General features: G+C 39.3%; 3 long non-coding RNA genes across 8 annotated transcripts; 1 reads left to right on the top strand and 2 right to left on the bottom strand.

Annotated features, from left to right (window-relative positions):
* Positions 1-12,735: 12,735 nt before the first annotated feature.
* Positions 12,736-15,655, bottom strand: LOC123719760. Of its 4 annotated transcripts, none has more exons than XR_006755849.1 (6): positions 15,572-15,655; positions 15,185-15,419; positions 14,838-14,976; positions 14,146-14,460; positions 13,518-13,700; positions 12,736-13,081 (listed from the first exon to the last, which is right to left on the bottom strand). It is a non-coding gene; the product is annotated as an uncharacterized LOC123719760 (long non-coding RNA). The 4 variants fall into 4 exon arrangements; XR_006755848.1 differs by having other exon boundaries at positions 14,146-14,473; XR_006755846.1 differs by having other exon boundaries at positions 14,146-14,976.
* A 29-nt stretch (positions 15,656-15,684) lies between these two features.
* Positions 15,685-18,946, top strand: LOC123719761. Of its 3 annotated transcripts, none has more exons than XR_006755850.1 (4): positions 15,685-16,171; positions 16,561-16,697; positions 16,847-16,971; positions 18,842-18,946. It is a non-coding gene; the product is annotated as an uncharacterized LOC123719761 (long non-coding RNA). The 3 variants fall into 3 exon arrangements; XR_006755851.1 differs by having other exon boundaries at positions 16,847-16,945; XR_006755852.1 differs by lacking the exon at positions 16,847-16,971.
* A 407-nt stretch (positions 18,947-19,353) lies between these two features.
* Positions 19,354-20,340, bottom strand: LOC123719762. The gene is made up of 3 exons (XR_006755853.1): positions 20,096-20,340; positions 19,641-20,015; positions 19,354-19,413 (listed from the first exon to the last, which is right to left on the bottom strand). It is a non-coding gene; the product is annotated as an uncharacterized LOC123719762 (long non-coding RNA).
* Between the last annotated feature and the right edge of the window lie 280 nt (positions 20,341-20,620).

Raw genomic sequence — 20,620 nt, forward strand, 5'->3', positions numbered from 1 at the left:
AGTTACACTCCGAGAGCATAGCCAGACGCAGGCACTCTCTTCAACATACAGTTATTCGTTTCATAACGATTAACTAAATCATGGGAGTTACACTCCGAGAGCATACATAGCCAGACGTAGGCACTCTCTTCTACATACAGTTATTCGTTTCATAACGATTAACTAAATCATGGGAGTTACACTCCGAGAGCATAGCCAGACGCAGGCACTCTCTTCAACATACAGTTATTCGTTTCATAACGATTAACTAAATCATGGGAGTTACACTCCGAGAGCATACATAGCCAGACGTAGGCACTCTCTTCTACATACAGTTATTCGTTTCATAACGATTAACTAAATCATGGGAGTTACACTCCGAGAGCATAGCCAGACGCAGGCACTCTCTTCAACATACAGTTATTCGTTTCATAACGATTAACTAAATCATGGGAGTTACACTCCGAGAGCATAGCCAGACGCAGGCACTCTCTTCAACATACAGTTATTCGTTTCATAACGATTAACTAAATCATGGGAGTTACACTCCGAGAGCATAGCCAGACGCAGGCACTCTCTTCAACATACAGTTATTCGTTTCATAACGATTAACTAAATCATGGGAGTTACACTCCGAGAGCATAGCCAGACGCAGGCACTCTCTTCTACATACAGTTATTCGTTTCATAACGATTAACTAAATCATGGGAGTTACACTCCGAGAGCATAGCCAGACGCAGGCACTCTCTTCAACATACAGTTATTCGTTTCATAACGATTAACTAAATCATGGGAGTTACACTCCGAGAGCATACATAGCCAGACGTAGGCACTCTCTTCTACATACAGTTATTCGTTTCATAACGATTAACTAAATCATGGGAGTTACACTCCGAGAGCATAGTCAGACGCAGGCACTCTCTTCAACATACAGTTATTCGTTTCATAACGATTAACTAAATCATGGGAGTTACACTCCGAGAGCATAGCCAGACGCAGGCACTCTCTTCAACATACAGTTATTCGTTTCATAACGATTAACTAAATCATGGGAGTTACACTCCGAGAGCATAGCCAGACGCAGGCACTCTCTTCTACATACAGTTATTCGTTTCATAACGATTAACTAAATCATGGGAGTTACACTCCGAGAGCATAGCCAGACGCAGGCACTCTCTTCAACATACAGTTATTCGTTTCAAAACGATTAACTAAATCATGGGAGTTACACTCCGAGAGCATAGCCAGACGCAGGCACTCTCTTCAACATACAGTTATTCGTTTCATAACGATTAACTAAATCATGGGAGTTACACTCCGAGAGCATAGCCAGACGCAGGCACTCTCTTCAACATACAGTTATTCGTTTCATAACGATAACTAAATCATGGGAATTACACTCCGAGAGCATACATAGCCAGACGTAGGCACTCTCTTCAACATACAGTTATTCGTTTCATAACGATTAACTAAATCATGGGAGTTACACTCCGAGAGCATAGCCAGACGCAGGCACTCTCTTCAACATACAGTTATTCGTTTCATAACGATTAACTAAATCATGGGAGTTACACTCCGAGAGCATAGCCAGACGCAGGCACTCTCTTCAACATACAGTTATTCGTTTCATAACGATTAACTAAATCATGGGAGTTACACTCCGAGAGCATAGCCAGACGCAGGCACTCTCTTCAACATACAGTTATTCGTTTCATAACGATTAACTAAATCATGGGAGTTACACTCCGAGAGCATAGCCAGACGCAGGCACTCTCTTCAACATACAGTTATTCGTTTCATAACGATTAACTAAATCATGGGAGTTACACTCCGAGAGCATACATAGCCAGACGTAGGCACTCTCTTCTACATACAGTTATTCGTTTCATAACGATTAACTAAATCATGGGAGTTACACTCCGAGAGCATAGCCAGACGCAGGCACTCTCTTCAACATACAGTTATTCGTTTCATAACGATTAACTAAATCATGGGAGTTACACTCCGAGAGCATACATAGCCAGACGTAGGCACTCTCTTCTACATACAGTTATTCGTTTCATAACGATTAACTAAATCATGGGAGTTACACTCCGAGAGCATAGCCAGACGCAGGCACTCTCTTCAACATACAGTTATTCGTTTCATAACGATTAACTAAATCATGGGAGTTACACTCCGAGAGCATAGCCAGACGCAGGCACTCTCTTCAACATACAGTTATTCGTTTCATAACGATTAACTAAATCATGGGAGTTACACTCCGAGAGCATAGCCAGACGCAGGCACTCTCTTCTACATACAGTTATTCGTTTCATAACGATTAACTAAATCATGGGAGTTACACTCCGAGAGCATAGCCAGACGCAGGCACTCTCTTCAACATACAGTTATTCGTTTCATAACGATTAACTAAATCATGGGAGTTACACTCCGAGAGCATAGCCAGACGCAGGCACTCTCTTCAACATACAGCCAGACGCAGGCACTCTCTTCAACATACAGTTATTCGTTTCATAACGATTAACTAAATCATGGGAGTTACACTCCGAGAGCATAGCCAGACGCAGGCACTCTCTTCAACATACAGTTATTCGTTTCATAACGATTAACTAAATCATGGGAGTTACACTCCGAGAGCATAGCCAGACGCAGGCACTCTCTTCAACATACAGTTATTCGTTTCATAACGATTAACTAAATCATGGGAGTTACACTCCGAGAGCATAGCCAGACGCAGGCACTCTCTTCAACATACAGTTATTCGTTTCATAACGATTAACTAAATCATGGGAGTTACACTCCGAGAGCATAGCCAGACGCAGGCACTCTCTTCTACATACAGTTATTCGTTTCATAACGATTAACTAAATCATGGGAGTTACACTCCGAGAGCATAGCCAGACGCAGGCACTCTCTTCAACATACAGTTATTCGTTTCATAACGATTAACTAAATCATGGGAGTTACACTCCGAGAGCATAGCCAGACGCAGGCACTCTCTTCTACATACAGTTATTCGTTTCATAACGATTAACTAAATCATGGGAGTTACACTCCGAGAGCATAGCCAGACGCAGGCACTCTCTTCAACATACAGTTATTCGTTTCATAACGATTAACTAAATCATGGGAGTTACACTCCGAGAGCATAGCCAGACGCAGGCACTCTCTTCAACATACAGTTATTCGTTTCATAACGATTAACTAAATCATGGGAGTTACACTCCGAGAGCATAGCCAGACGCAGGCACTCTCTTCTACATACAGTTATTCGTTTCATAACGATTAACTAAATCATGGGAGTTACACTCCGAGAGCATAGCCAGACGCAGGCACTCTCTTCAACATACAGTTATTCGTTTCATAACGATTAACTAAATCATGGGAGTTACACTCCGAGAGCATAGCCAGACGCAGGCACTCTCTTCAACATACAGTTATTCGTTTCATAACGATAACTAAATCATGGGAATTACACTCCGAGAGCATACATAGCCAGACGTAGGCACTCTCTTCAACATACAGTTATTCGTTTCATAACGATTAACTAAATCATGGGAGTTACACTCCGAGAGCATAGCCAGACGCAGGCACTCTCTTCAACATACAGTTATTCGTTTCATAACGATTAACTAAATCATGGGAGTTACACTCCGAGAGCATAGCCAGACGCAGGCACTCTCTTCAACATACAGTTATTCGTTTCATAACGATTAACTAAATCATGGGAGTTACACTCCGAGAGCATAGCCAGACGCAGGCACTCTCTTCAACATACAGTTATTCGTTTCATAACGATTAACTAAATCATGGGAGTTACACTCCGAGAGCATAGCCAGACGCAGGCACTCTCTTCAACATACAGTTATTCGTTTCATAACGATTAACTAAATCATGGGAGTTACACTCCGAGAGCATACATAGCCAGACGTAGGCACTCTCTTCTACATACAGTTATTCGTTTCATAACGATTAACTAAATCATGGGAGTTACACTCCGAGAGCATAGCCAGACGCAGGCACTCTCTTCAACATACAGTTATTCGTTTCATAACGATTAACTAAATCATGGGAGTTACACTCCGAGAGCATACATAGCCAGACGTAGGCACTCTCTTCTACATACAGTTATTCGTTTCATAACGATTAACTAAATCATGGGAGTTACACTCCGAGAGCATAGCCAGACGCAGGCACTCTCTTCAACATACAGTTATTCGTTTCATAACGATTAACTAAATCATGGGAGTTACACTCCGAGAGCATAGCCAGACGCAGGCACTCTCTTCAACATACAGTTATTCGTTTCATAACGATTAACTAAATCATGGGAGTTACACTCCGAGAGCATAGCCAGACGCAGGCACTCTCTTCAACATACAGTTATTCGTTTCATAACGATTAACTAAATCATGGGAGTTACACTCCGAGAGCATAGCCAGACGCAGGCACTCTCTTCTACATACAGTTATTCGTTTCATAACGATTAACTAAATCATGGGAGTTACACTCCGAGAGCATAGCCAGACGCAGGCACTCTCTTCAACATACAGTTATTCGTTTCATAACGATTAACTAAATCATGGGAGTTACACTCCGAGAGCATACATAGCCAGACGTAGGCACTCTCTTCAACATACAGTTATTCGTTTCATAACGATTAACTAAATCATGGGAGTTACACTCCGAGAGCATAGCCAGACGCAGGCACTCTCTTCAACATACAGTTATTCGTTTCATAACGATTAACTAAATCATGGGAGTTACACTCCGAGAGCATAGCCAGACGCAGGCACTCTCTTCAACATACAGTTATTCGTTTCATAACGATTAACTAAATCATGGGAGTTACACTCCGAGAGCATAGCCAGACGCAGGCACTCTCTTCAACATACAGTTATTCGTTTCATAACGATTAACTAAATCATGGGAGTTACACTCCGAGAGCATAGCCAGACGCAGGCACTCTCTTCAACATACAGTTATTCGTTTCATAACGATTAACTAAATCATGGGAGTTACACTCCGAGAGCATACATAGCCAGACGTAGGCACTCTCTTCTACATACAGTTATTCGTTTCATAACGATTAACTAAATCATGGGAGTTACACTCCGAGAGCATAGCCAGACGCAGGCACTCTCTTCAACATACAGTTATTCGTTTCATAACGATTAACTAAATCATGGGAGTTACACTCCGAGAGTATAGCCAGACGCAGGCACTCTCTTCAACATACAGTTATTCGTTTCATAACGATTAACTAAATCATGGGAGTTACACTCCGAGAGCATAGCCAGACGCAGGCACTCTCTTCAACATACAGTTATTCGTTTCATAACGATTAACTAAATCATGGGAGTTACACTCCGAGAGCATAGCCAGACGCAGGCACTCTCTTCAACATACAGTTATTCGTTTCATAACGATTAACTAAATCATGGGAGTTACACTCCGAGAGCATAGCCAGACGCAGGCACTCTCTTCAACATACAGTTATTCGTTTCATAACGATTAACTAAATCATGGGAGTTACACTCCGAGAGCATACATAGCCAGACGTAGGCACTCTCTTCTACATACAGTTATTCGTTTCATAACGATTAACTAAATCATGGGAGTTACACTCCGAGAGCATAGCCAGACGCAGGCACTCTCTTCAACATACAGTTATTCGTTTCATAACGATTAACTAAATCATGGGAGTTACACTCCGAGAGCATAGCCAGACGCAGGCACTCTCTTCAACATACAGTTATTCGTTTCATAACGATTAACTAAATCATGGGAGTTACACTCCGAGAGCATACATAGCCAGACGTAGGCACTCTCTTCTACATACAGTTATTCGTTTCATAACGATTAACTAAATCATGGGAGTTACACTCCGAGAGCATAGCCAGACGCAGGCACTCTCTTCAACATACAGTTATTCGTTTCATAACGATTAACTAAATCATGGGAGTTACACTCCGAGAGCATACATAGCCAGACGTAGGCACTCTCTTCTACATACAGTTATTCGTTTCATAACGATTAACTAAATCATGGGAGTTACACTCCGAGAGCATAGCCAGACGCAGGCACTCTCTTCAACATACAGTTATTCGTTTCATAACGATTAACTAAATCATGGGAGTTACACTCCGAGAGCATAGCCAGACGCAGGCACTCTCTTCAACATACAGTTATTCGTTTCATAACGATTAACTAAATCATGGGAGTTACACTCCGAGAGCATAGCCAGACGCAGGCACTCTCTTCAACATACAGTTATTCGTTTCATAACGATTAACTAAATCATGGGAGTTACACTCCGAGAGCATAGCCAGACGCAGGCACTCTCTTCAACATACAGTTATTCGTTTCATAACGATTAACTAAATCATGGGAGTTACACTCCGAGAGCATAGCCAGACGCAGGCACTCTCTTCTACATACAGTTATTCGTTTCATAACGATTAACTAAATCATGGGAGTTACACTCCGAGAGCATAGCCAGACGCAGGCACTCTCTTCAACATACAGTTATTCGTTTCATAACGATTAACTAAATCATGGGAGTTACACTCCGAGAGCATACATAGCCAGACGTAGGCACTCTCTTCAACATACAGTTATTCGTTTCATAACGATTAACTAAATCATGGGAGTTACACTCCGAGAGCATAGCCAGACGCAGGCACTCTCTTCAACATACAGTTATTCGTTTCATAACGATTAACTAAATCATGGGAGTTACACTCCGAGAGCATAGCCAGACGCAGGCACTCTCTTCAACATACAGTTATTCGTTTCATAACGATTAACTAAATCATGGGAGTTACACTCCGAGAGCATAGCCAGACGCAGGCACTCTCTTCAACATACAGTTATTCGTTTCATAACGATTAACTAAATCATGGGAGTTACACTCCGAGAGCATAGCCAGACGCAGGCACTCTCTTCAACATACAGTTATTCGTTTCATAACGATTAACTAAATCATGGGAGTTACACTCCGAGAGCATACATAGCCAGACGTAGGCACTCTCTTCTACATACAGTTATTCGTTTCATAACGATTAACTAAATCATGGGAGTTACACTCCGAGAGCATAGCCAGACGCAGGCACTCTCTTCAACATACAGTTATTCGTTTCATAACGATTAACTAAATCATGGGAGTTACACTCCGAGAGTATAGCCAGACGCAGGCACTCTCTTCAACATACAGTTATTCGTTTCATAACGATTAACTAAATCATGGGAGTTACACTCCGAGAGCATAGCCAGACGCAGGCACTCTCTTCAACATACAGTTATTCGTTTCATAACGATTAACTAAATCATGGGAGTTACACTCCGAGAGCATAGCCAGACGCAGGCACTCTCTTCAACATACAGTTATTCGTTTCATAACGATTAACTAAATCATGGGAGTTACACTCCGAGAGCATAGCCAGACGCAGGCACTCTCTTCAACATACAGTTATTCGTTTCATAACGATTAACTAAATCATGGGAGTTACACTCCGAGAGCATACATAGCCAGACGTAGGCACTCTCTTCTACATACAGTTATTCGTTTCATAACGATTAACTAAATCATGGGAGTTACACTCCGAGAGCATAGCCAGACGCAGGCACTCTCTTCAACATACAGTTATTAGTTTCATAACGATTAACTAAATCATGGGAGTTACACTCCGAGAGCATACATAGCCAGACGTAGGCACTCTCTTCTACATACAGTTATTCGTTTCATAACGATTAACTAAATCATGGGAGTTACACTCCGAGAGCATAGCCAGACGCAGGCACTCTCTTCAACATACAGTTATTCGTTTCATAACGATTAACTAAATCATGGGAGTTACACTCCGAGAGCATAGCCAGACGCAGGCACTCTCTTCAACATACAGTTATTCGTTTCATAACGATTAACTAAATCATGGGAGTTACACTCCGAGAGCATAGCCAGACGCAGGCACTCTCTTCAACATACAGTTATTCGTTTCATAACGATTAACTAAATCATGGGAGTTACACTCCGAGAGCATAGCCAGACGCAGGCACTCTCTTCTACATACAGTTATTCGTTTCATAACGATTAACTAAATCATGGGAGTTACACTCCGAGAGCATAGCCAGACGCAGGCACTCTCTTCAACATACAGTTATTCGTTTCATAACGATTAACTAAATCATGGGAGTTACACTCCGAGAGCATACATAGCCAGACGTAGGCACTCTCTTCTACATACAGTTATTCGTTTCATAACGATTAACTAAATCATGGGAGTTACACTCCGAGAGCATAGCCAGACGCAGGCACTCTCTTCAACATACAGTTATTCGTTTCATAACGATTAACTAAATCATGGGAGTTACACTCCGAGAGCATAGCCAGACGCAGGCACTCTCTTCAACATACAGTTATTCGTTTCATAACGATTAACTAAATCATGGGAGTTACACTCCGAGAGCATAGCCAGACGCAGGCACTCTCTTCAACATACAGTTATTCGTTTCATAACGATTAACTAAATCATGGGAGTTACACTCCGAGAGCATAGCCAGACGCAGGCACTCTCTTCTACATACAGTTATTCGTTTCATAACGATTAACTAAATCATGGGAGTTACACTCCGAGAGCATAGCCAGACGCAGGCACTCTCTTCAACATACAGTTATTCGTTTCATAACGATTAACTAAATCATGGGAGTTACACTCCGAGAGCATACATAGCCAGACGTAGGCACTCTCTTCAACATACAGTTATTCGTTTCATAACGATTAACTAAATCATGGGAGTTACACTCCGAGAGCATAGCCAGACGCAGGCACTCTCTTCAACATACAGTTATTCGTTTCATAACGATTAACTAAATCATGGGAGTTACACTCCGAGAGCATAGCCAGACGCAGGCACTCTCTTCAACATACAGTTATTCGTTTCATAACGATTAACTAAATCATGGGAGTTACACTCCGAGAGCATAGCCAGACGCAGGCACTCTCTTCAACATACAGTTATTCGTTTCATAACGATTAACTAAATCATGGGAGTTACACTCCGAGAGCATAGCCAGACGCAGGCACTCTCTTCAACATACAGTTATTCGTTTCATAACGATTAACTAAATCATGGGAGTTACACTCCGAGAGCATAGCCAGACGCAGGCACTCTCTTCAACATACAGTTATTCGTTTCATAACGATTAACTAAATCATGGGAGTTACACTCCGAGAGCATACATAGCCAGACGTAGGCACTCTCTTCTACATACAGTTATTCGTTTCATAACGATTAACTAAATCATGGGAGTTACACTCCGAGAGCATAGCCAGACGCAGGCACTCTCTTCAACATACAGTTATTCGTTTCATAACGATTAACTAAATCATGGGAGTTACACTCCGAGAGCATAGCCAGACGCAGGCACTCTCTTCAACATACAGTTATTCGTTTCATAACGATTAACTAAATCATGGGAGTTACACTCCGAGAGCATAGCCAGACGCAGGCACTCTCTTCAACATACAGTTATTCGTTTCATAACGATTAACTAAATCATGGGAGTTACACTCCGAGAGCATACATAGCCAGACGTAGGCACTCTCTTCTACATACAGTTATTCGTTTCATAACGATTAACTAAATCATGGGAGTTACACTCCGAGAGCATAGCCAGACGCAGGCACTCTCTTCAACATACAGTTATTCGTTTCATAACGATTAACTAAATCATGGGAGTTACACTCCGAGAGCATAGCCAGACGCAGGCACTCTCTTCAACATACAGTTATTCGTTTCATAACGATTAACTAAATCATGGGAGTTACACTCCGAGAGCATAGCCAGACGCAGGCACTCTCTTCAACATACAGTTATTCGTTTCATAACGATTAACTAAATCATGGGAGTTACACTCCGAGAGCATAGCCAGACGCAGGCACTCTCTTCTACATACAGTTATTCGTTTCATAACGATTAACTAAATCATGGGAGTTACACTCCGAGAGCATAGCCAGACGCAGGCACTCTCTTCAACATACAGTTATTCGTTTCATAACGATTAACTAAATCATGGGAGTTACACTCCGAGAGCATAGCCAGACGCAGGCACTCTCTTCAACATACAGTTATTCGTTTCATAACGATTAACTAAATCATGGGAGTTACACTCCGAGAGCATACATAGCCAGACGTAGGCACTCTCTTCTACATACAGTTATTCGTTTAATAACGATTAACTAAATCATGGGAGTTACACTCCGAGAGCATAGCCAGACGCAGGCACTCTCTTCAACATACAGTTATTCGTTTCATAACGATTAACTAAATCATGGGAGTTACACTCCGAGAGCATACATAGCCAGACGTAGGCACTCTCTTCTACATACAGTTATTCGTTTCATAACGATTAACTAAATCATGGGAGTTACACTCCGAGAGCATAGCCAGACGCAGGCACACTCTTCAACATACAGTTATTCGTTTCATAACGATTAACTAAATCATGGGAGTTACACTCCGAGAGCATACATAGCCAGACGTAGGCACTCTCTTCTACATACAGTTATTCGTTTCATAACGATTAACTAAATCATGGGAGTTACACTCCGAGAGCATAGCCAGACGCAGGCACTCTCTTCAACATACAGTTATTCGTTTCATAACGATTAACTAAATCATGGGAGTTACACTCCGAGAGCATAGCCAGACGCAGGCACTCTCTTCAACATACAGTTATTCGTTTCATAACGATTAACTAAATCATGGGAGTTACACTCCGAGAGCATACATAGCCAGACGTAGGCACTCTCTTCTACATACAGTTATTCGTTTCATAACGATTAACTAAATCATGGGAGTTACACTCCGAGAGCATAGCCAGACGCAGGCACTCTCTTCAACATACAGTTATTCGTTTCATAACGATTAACTAAATCATGGGAGTTACACTCCGAGAGCATACATAGCCAGACGTAGGCACTCTCTTCTACATACAGTTATTCGTTTCATAACGATTAACTAAATCATGGGAGTTACACTCCGAGAGCATAGCCAGACGCAGGCACTCTCTTCTACATACAGTTATTCGTTTCATAACGATTAACTAAATCATGGGAGTTACACTCCGAGAGCATAGCCAGACGCAGGCACTCTCTTCAACATACAGTTATTCGTTTCATAACGATTAACTAAATCATGGGAGTTACACTCCGAGAGCATACATAGCCAGACGTAGGCACTCTCTTCTACATACAGTTATTCGTTTCATAACGATTAACTAAATCATGGGAGTTACACTCCGAGAGCATACATAGCCAGACGTAGGCACTCTCTTCAACATACAGTTATTCGTTTCATAACGATTAACTAAATCATGGGAGTTACACTCCGAGAGCATAGCCAGACGCAGGCACTCTCTTCTACATACAGTTATTCGTTTCATAACGATTAACTAAATCATGGGAGTTACACTCCGAGAGCATAGCCAGACGCAGGCACTCTCTTCAACATACAGTTATTCGTTTCATAACGATTAACTAAATCATGGGAGTTACACTCCGAGAGCATACATAGCCAGACGCAGGCACTCTCTTCTACATACAGTTATTCGTTTCATAACGATTAACTAAATCATGGGAGTTACACTCCGAGAGCATAGCCAGACGCAGGCACTCTCTTCAACATACACTTATTCGTTTCATAACGATTAACTAAATCATGGGAGTTACACTCCGAGAGCATAGCCAGACGCAGGCACTCTCTTCTACATACAGTTATTCGTTTCATAACGATTAACTAAATCATGGGAGTTACACTCCGAGAGCATAGCCAGACGCAGGCACTCTCTTCAACATACAGTTATTCGTTTCATAACGATTAACTAAATCATGGGAGTTACACTCCGAGAGCATACATAGCCAGACGTAGGCACTCTCTTCTACATACAGTTATTCGTTTCATAACGATTAACTAAATCATGGGAGTTACACTCCGAGAGCATAGCCAGACGCAGGCACTCTCTTCTTCATACAGTTATTCGTTTCATAACGATTAACTAAATCATGGGAGTTACACTCCGAGAGCATAGCCAGACGCAGGCACTCTCTTCTTCATACAGTTATTCGTTTCATAACGATTAACTAAATCATGGGAGTTACACTCCGAGAGCATAGCCAGACGCAGGCACTCTCTTCAACATACAGTTATTCGTTTCATAACGATTAACTAAATCATGGGAGTTACACTCCGAGAGCATAGCCAGACGCAGGCACTCTCTTCTACATACAGTTATTCGTTTCATAACGATTAACTAAATCATGGGAGTTACACTCCGAGAGCATAGCCAGACGCAGGCACTCTCTTCAACATACAGTTATTCGTTTCATAACGATTAACTAAATCATGGGAGTTACACTCCGAGAGCATAGCCAGACGCAGGCACTCTCTTCAACATACAGTTATTCGTTTCATAACGATTAACTAAATCATGGGAGTTACACTCCGAGAGCATAGCCAGACGCAGGCACTCTCTTCTACATACAGTTATTCGTTTCATAACGATTAACTAAATCATGGGAGTTACACTCCGAGAGCATAGCCAGACGCAGGCACTCTCTTCAACATACAGTTATTCGTTTCATAACGATTAACTAAATCATGGGAGTTACACTCCGAGAGCATAGCCAGACGCAGGCACTCTCTTCAACATACAGTTATTCGTTTCATAACGATTAACTAAATCATGGGAGTTACACCCCGAGAGCATAGCCAGACGTAGGCGTAGCTGAGTCGGCGATGCCACTTAATTTCCCTGGGAGGTTGGAGGTTCCACCTGGCTGTTACAGGGATATTCAGTTGCGCAGCTAGGTTTAGTGTCTTCGAAGAATAATAATTTCAGCGTATTAAAAACGCTGCTACTAATTGCCTAAGCTAGTTTTTAATTGGACCGACGTGGGGTTTGGATCACATCCACAATTACAGATGTCAAGTATTATTATAATAAGTGTTTATACCTCTTTCCTGTCGGTCGAATCTCCGTTCAGTCGAAAAGCTTGTCCAGCGACAGTTGTTCCAGGGGCGTCTTGTCATCATTCATCTGAAGGTAAAATAAATTATATAATTACTAGCTGCCATAGAATGTGGTTTTAGATTTGAATTTGATTTACACTTCGGTCTAAGTAACACGTGGTTGGCTAACACCAAAAATTAAAAAAGTTCATATTTTAGCCTCAATAACACGTGGTAATCATGATATTGAATTGTAGCTTATATGACACGTTTGTCGGTTTACCATAGCAGTGCCATCTATTGATCACTTACTCAATTCAGTCGAATAATTGTGACTGTCAATTAATTATAGACAAATAATTTGCAATAAAATAAAATTGCGACTATAATTAAAGATCTAAGCTACCCTATCTCTTAAGTTGGACCAGACCGCTCACGGTGTGCCAATTTAATTTAAAATCGGTTAAGTAGTTTAGGAGGCCATCGCGGACGGAAGTACTTTTCAATAAAATTTTGAAACTTACTTTGGCAAATATTCCAACTGCAACCGAATGGCTTAAAATTTGATCTGCTAGGCGCTCTTTGATTTTCTGTTTGCCATTCTGTACTGGTTGTAAGTGGTGCTGGGTTAAAGCTGGAGCAAACACGGTTGGGATTCTCGCGATCTTTATTATAAAACTCCTCTATGTGGCTCCACTTTACTGTACCTGCAATGGAAGGTTATGATCTTATTCTCAAAACAATTTTAACCAATCACAGGTCAAGCGGCAATAAGAAAATAAATATGGTACAGCAGAGGTACATCAATTATTAGTTATTTTAATTAAGCAATAAGGCAATACTAACAACTACTCGATGCAGGGAAATAATTGCCAAAGGCCACTAGCGGATAAATAAGTCAATGGATGGTCATGGTTCAATGGATAAATAAGTCATAAAAAAGTTTTAATATCTTTCCGCTGTTCAATTAATTAAATTATTATACCAACCTATGTTTAGTTTTCTGTTTATTTGTATATCTAGTGTAAATTGGAAATACCGTTTAAAAAAAAATTAAATCTTTAAACATGCACTCAAGCAAACAAGCCAATGTAAATTTGTAAAAATTAATATTCAACCACATTTTGTATAATATTCTAAAGAAGTGGTTACCTCCTCGACAAGAGCTGCTGACTTGTCTGCTGTGTCACAATCTCCTGAGAAGTAAAATGCTATTGGCTGTTTCCAGCATTTTCGAACACCGATAACCATGAAAGTTCGACTATGGTTTGCTATCACAGTAGTACGGCCTTAGCATTGAGTTTTACGTTATATGTCAGATTTTTTCTTATTGACATTTCATCAAAAGCCATTTTACATAAATTATCATTGACATCTTGGTCTTTTGTGATTTCTTTTACTGTCTGTATTACTGGGCTGTTGATTCCACATACCATTGGAATTTTGTTCAATAATGCCTTGAGAGAGCTGACAAAATAACCTAGTATTGTCTTTGGTTAACATAGCTTTTACACATTGAAAGAAACCAATTTTTTATACCGGATTAAAACTATTTGTATTATTATAAACTTATAATTATGTATAATAATCCAGTTAAAAAAATATTTTCTTTCAAAATAACCTAATCAATAATATAAAACAAAAGTTTGATTTCTTATAGATGCTCAAGACGTTCACTTTATCATCCAGTGTCCATCTCATTCCAGTTAATTTTCTTATAAAGTTTTTCAGTTGGCTTTGTAATAGTAAAGAAAATGAATTATTTAATGTGCTTTTTAATATTTCATTGCTAGGTTCGTTTGATGTTAGTACACTTAATATAGATCTTTTGGAGTTTTTATCACCTTGAAACTTTTTTCAGAGCCTCACTATTTCAGATAGATTTTTTCTGCATCTCTTAGACAGCGTTTGCTTTTGAGGTGTAAGTTCACTGAACTTTTTCACATCCAAGTCCTACAAAATACCTTTGCTAGTTGATGGTTCCTGGAAAATATACAAAAATAATTGAATAAAAAATTCGAAAAAGATAACAAATCCAATAAGTGGATGGAGAAAATAGAAAACTTTTAATCATCCATATATCACCTAGATGTGTGTCAGAAATGTACTGCCTACCTACCTCTATGTAAAAAAGCATGACTATAAAAATTTGTCTATTTGACTTAGGTAGAATATGAATGTAAATACTCACTTGGATGTCATAACTTGCTCTATATGGACTACAATGTTTGTTTTTTAATTGGTCTATATCCTCCTCTATTCACTCTTAATCTAACTTGTTAAGTCTTTTCCTATCGCTGCTGGTAAATGAAGATTCATTCAAATGATTTTCACATAGTATCCTATGCTGGGCATTCACTGTTTTTAATGATTCAATGGATGTCCCATCACCATTAGGAAAACAAAATTTAGCCCAAACTTTAACACTAAAAATAAAGTTTTCATTAGACATAGTTAATAGTGAAGCTGTTTTGGATAATCTTTCCAATATGGACCGTCGATTTAAATGCCCATTTTTTTGTAGATAGTACTCACTAAAAGAAAGAGTTTTGCAAAGATTTAGGTTGCGCAAACTTACGGTTCATGAGATACATTTATTAAAACTTTTCACACAAATTGGTAAGTAACAACACGCAATTACAAAATATATTTGACAAATAATTGATGTCAAACGTCAATCACTTAGTGTAGGGTTCCGAAAATTTTCAAAGTATCGATACTACTCTGGTATCGACATTAAACTTTCTAATATGGATCATCGGTTTAAATGCCCATATTTGTTTTGTAGATAGTACAAAAGTTATTGAAAATATCGATACTACTCGGGTATCGATACTTTTTGGTGATCACTAAATTTGTTTTTAAGCCATTCATTTTGTTTAATGGCGTCCAGTCATCGTTTGTCACCCTTGCAGTAGAAATCGTTTTACGTACTCCTATAAACTTACAACGTTTGACTACCATGGCGTCTCCGAAGCCCATTGTTTGAAGAGTTAAGTGAAGTGCAAGTGTTGGACTCAAATTAGCCGCTTGTCACGGCCTCCTCTTCTGCGCCGATCCTTGACGAACCGGTTGCTGGTCCTAGTGGGCTGACTAGTCCTGGCGAGGAATTTGCTGCGATGCCCAGACTTACTAGGTCATCTGGCAGAAGGCTTAATCCTTACTCGGATGAGTTAAAGTAAGTTTTGATTTATGTTATTTCAGGTCAGGTTATAAAATAATAAATCATTAGTAAAAAAAAAAAAAAATTGCTTACTGGAATTTTGAAAAAGTTGGATTGCATAAGGTCTGTTGTGGATTTTAAAATGAAATTTATAGCTGAAAATATTTTTTTCATTGTTTGTAACTTTCTGTATTATCTAATTCTGTATTATCCTGTACTTTTTTAATATCAAAAAAGTACCCAAAACCGAATCAGAGCACCCCACTATCCACATGGTCTTGTCTGCCCTACCCCTAGAGTATATATAAAAGCTCCGAAGTAGCCGTCAACCCCCTCCCCGCCCCTCTAAAACCTCAAATATCGACGGTCCATATTGGAAAGATTAACCGATCTACTTACTTCAGAGGCCCATTCTCGGACGGAAGAGGGAACCTATGCAAGGATAAGGAAGAATCTTCTTTTGATGGTATACCGCATTTTGAGTATTTTCCCTACCATGTTTTGGCAAAGTACAACACAAAATCGTCAATATGACTTACCTGTAAGTGAAGTTCTATTATACATTGAGCTTTGAGACTTTAATACTACCCTCAGTTTTCATTTGATTGAAATTGTAACTACACGTGTGTAAATCCAGTTGTAATGTATCCTCGAACGAAGGCGTACATAACCAAAAGCGTCGCGTAACAGGTAACGCACGGCCGCCGCCCTAACGACCACTTGTCGCTGGATGAGACAATGAACTGCTGCAGGTATCGGGAGAAGATCCATCAAAGTCTAATACTCCAGGTGAAGACATACAGTTTGATCTTGCAGTAAGCTTACACTTTACAACTTTTATCTAAGTATTCTAATCAATGCACCCAATTTGAACCCAGAGGAAAAGACCGCAATCTCAAACAGGATTAATATAGGACGCAGGTTTCAAATGAAACCAAATGCTACAGCTACTTCTTGTTTAGCAGAGGCCACTCACAGTGTTCTTGTCTGCGGAAACAAGAAATGTGTACCTATTAAAATTACTTATGGATACGGATTCCAATGTGACACACAATACCAAGACTCAGTCACACGACACAACTTTATTCTATATAGCCTTAAAAGATCTAAAAGAACAACTTCAAGGAACATAGGTATACAAGTACCTATTCAGTAAGCGATTAGTTGACTACAAGCTCGCATCAAAATCAGAAAAGGACAAAGAAGGTCAAAAAGAATTTAATCATAGGCAAAAGGGGAATCCAGGATGAAGGAGCTTGCTCACAGCCTACTATAGGCAGTCGCGTCCAGCGCCGCGCGCGCCACCTCGCGCTCACTGGTAGTTTATCAAAGAATGTTATTCACTTATTACTTGTGATACAACTCTATTATCGTGGATAAAAGGTTATAAAATACCTTTTTCTTGGTCAGCGATGTTCCTAAAAGTAAACTATATTCAGAGACTGAACAAAGCAAATTCGAACAATCTATAAATTACAACAAAAACACTCCCGCACAAGGCGTTAACCGACAGATAACCGTTTGGCACCGTTAGGTGGCTATCTGAGGGCCGCAGGTAAACCCGCGTTCATAAATTGAAGCGAAGCGACCAATGAGAGGGCGGCAGGCAGCAAGGCAGCGATCGGACTGACCAATGAGAGGGCAGCAGGCAGCAAGGCAGCGGTCGGACAGCGCGTGCGCACTGGCAAGCGGCGATGACTCACACGGAGCGAGCGAGATGGCACTACAGCACTGATGACTCACACGGAGAGAGCACTGGAGCAGACATCCGCACGGGTCGGCGGTCGGAAGCGAAAGTGGCCCCTGCGCATGTGTCACAACCTCTTTTATAATCACAACTCCCTCCTCCGACTCGACCATCCCACTTCGGGAAAATGGTCGAGTCAATTCGTAACAACTCGTAAACAACCGAACGAGTCAAATGAGTAACTATTGCACATGCGCACTTGTAGCAAGATTCTTAAGAATATGTTTCATAAAAATGTTTAGAATTTAGAATAATTAAATTAATATTAGAAGCTAACACAAGAAATATTAAGTTTATGTCCTCCAGCTACACTGAATGTTTACAAAATATTCAGGACGCTAGAACACTTCTTGAAGCTAAAGGATTTATTGTAAATACTGAAAAGAGTAATGAAATTCTTGTAAATTCTTGGGTATATAATAAAATGTAGAACTTAAATCTGTTAATATGATAATAATAAACAAATTTTTCAAAATCTCGCACAATTAGATGGCTTACGTGCCTACCTCTGCCTGTCCAGCAGCAGAATATGGCTGGTTTTACACGAAGGGTCTAGAGAGTAAATATTTTAACCATCGATAGTTTTACCGGACTTACAATGGTATCGTGCGTCAGACCAACCTATAAATTAAATTAAATCGGTTGACTTTTGTTAAGAAATGTATAGTGATTCAATTCAATTTCCTCATCTTACTAAAATTACTAAAGAACTTTGGCGATGGGGCGAAGGCTTACACGGTTTCCTGGTCAATTTATTTAATGGCTTTCCATCGTTTGCTATCATATTTAAAACGTTAGGAAAAATTATTAACGGCAATGAGTTTGGCATCATATTTGTTTTCCTGTGGACTACTCGAACGTGGTGACCGCTTTTCAGAAGGCTCTTAGTTTCGGGAACCATAATTTTCTAACCTAATGAAACTTATCTCTCATTCCAGCAACCGAGAAGAGTGCCTTTGTCATCAGTGTCATCTATAATATAAAAAATGAATCGCAGAATGTGTAGGTAAGCGCATAACTATACAAAGCCTGAACCAATTGTACCAGTTCTGTTTTTTTTAATGTTCGTTGAAGTTGAAGTTGATGGTTTTAACATTTTCATTGGTTTACATTTATAACATTTGTTTATAACATTGGATTACATATTAGTAATATATAAGAGTATAATGAAATAAATTTTATATTATGTTATGTTTTATTTATTTTTCCTAATATTTCATTACATTACATGGTTATGATAAATAATAATTTAATTTTATAGGTAGATTAACGACATAACTTATTAAAATTTTAACTAACTTTCTTCTAAGAAAAATAAGTACTAGTATTTTATATGTACAAAAGGACATTTAAATACAACATGTTTGTTTCTGCTAGAATTAAGAAGAATATATTAATTTTCCAAAATAATAAATAAAGCTTGTTCTTTCAGTTACGTCTTGATTTCCTTCATTAACTTCTTGACTTGAAACTGTATCAAGTGTTGGAACTAAAACTTCTGCCGGTATATCTACAAATTATAATCCTTACAAATATTTTGCATAACAGCTGTGGCAATAACAATAGCTTGAACTTAAGCTAGTAATAAATACAATGTTAAAGCGACATTTCCATACTCCAAATTTTCCGAAAAAGACAAATATTTTAACCTTACATCATGTTTCATTTGGGTCACATATCTTGCAACTTTTTGACATAGTATAATTATTAATACTCTAAATTATACTATATATTTACCTCTCTATAGTATTCCTATTCTTAATGTGTACTTCATCATATCTCTGGTCAGTCAGAGAAATGGTGTTAATGAATAAGGTATATTTGAGTAAGCACTATTAACAACCATCCAGTGATTTCTCAGTAGACCTGTACGATATTAAGCTATAAACAAATATACCTGTTAATTTAGTTGGCACATTTATCAAGTTCTACCTTCTTATCAATAAATTTGAATTAACTTGTAGAACTGAGTTTACAAAAGTTGTTGCATCATGAGCGGCACCAGGCCATGGGGAACAACATTAATATATTTTATTTCTGCATCACACACAGCTTGTACATTTAAAGAGAAATATCCTTTTCAATTACAATATTATTCACCAATTACGTCACCTAAAGAAAATAATGCTGCTTAAAATTATTACAACTTCATACTATAATGTACAATGTTAAATAATATATAAATTACTTACATGATGATTGAATTCGTAAATGTGGCATAACAAAAAACCACAAATAAAATATTTAAATTTTTTTGGTTCAACAGTTTATGTGCATGATAAGTTATATAAGACAAAATTCGATGTTAAGTCATGGAAAGGTATTCTTGTGGGATACGAACCAAACGGTTAAAAAGTTTGGAATTCTAAATGCGAAAAATTTATTACTGTCAGAGATGTCATAGTAGATGAGACAAATTACTTCAATCCAGGCCTGCGTTGCGACCTGAAGAGAATATAGTAAATTCTCATGATAATGTTAACATTGACAACATTTCAAAGTCAATAAAGTCTCAAAAAACTGACAGATATAAATCAGATACCTGTAAATCTGATGATTATGAAGTTCCTCAGAAAATTCGCAAAACTAACCATGACATCGTCGAATTTGAACAACCAAATGCACATTCTGATGATCTTTCAGTGGTCGTAAATAATGAGGACACAACCAGTTGTATTGAACCACGTAGGAGTGATAGGCTTAAAGTCGTCCCCCTA

The sequence above is a fragment of the Pieris brassicae genome, unplaced genomic scaffold, assembly GCF_905147105.1.
Source record: "Pieris brassicae unplaced genomic scaffold, ilPieBrab1.1, whole genome shotgun sequence".
NCBI lineage: Eukaryota > Metazoa > Arthropoda > Insecta > Lepidoptera > Pieridae > Pieris > Pieris brassicae.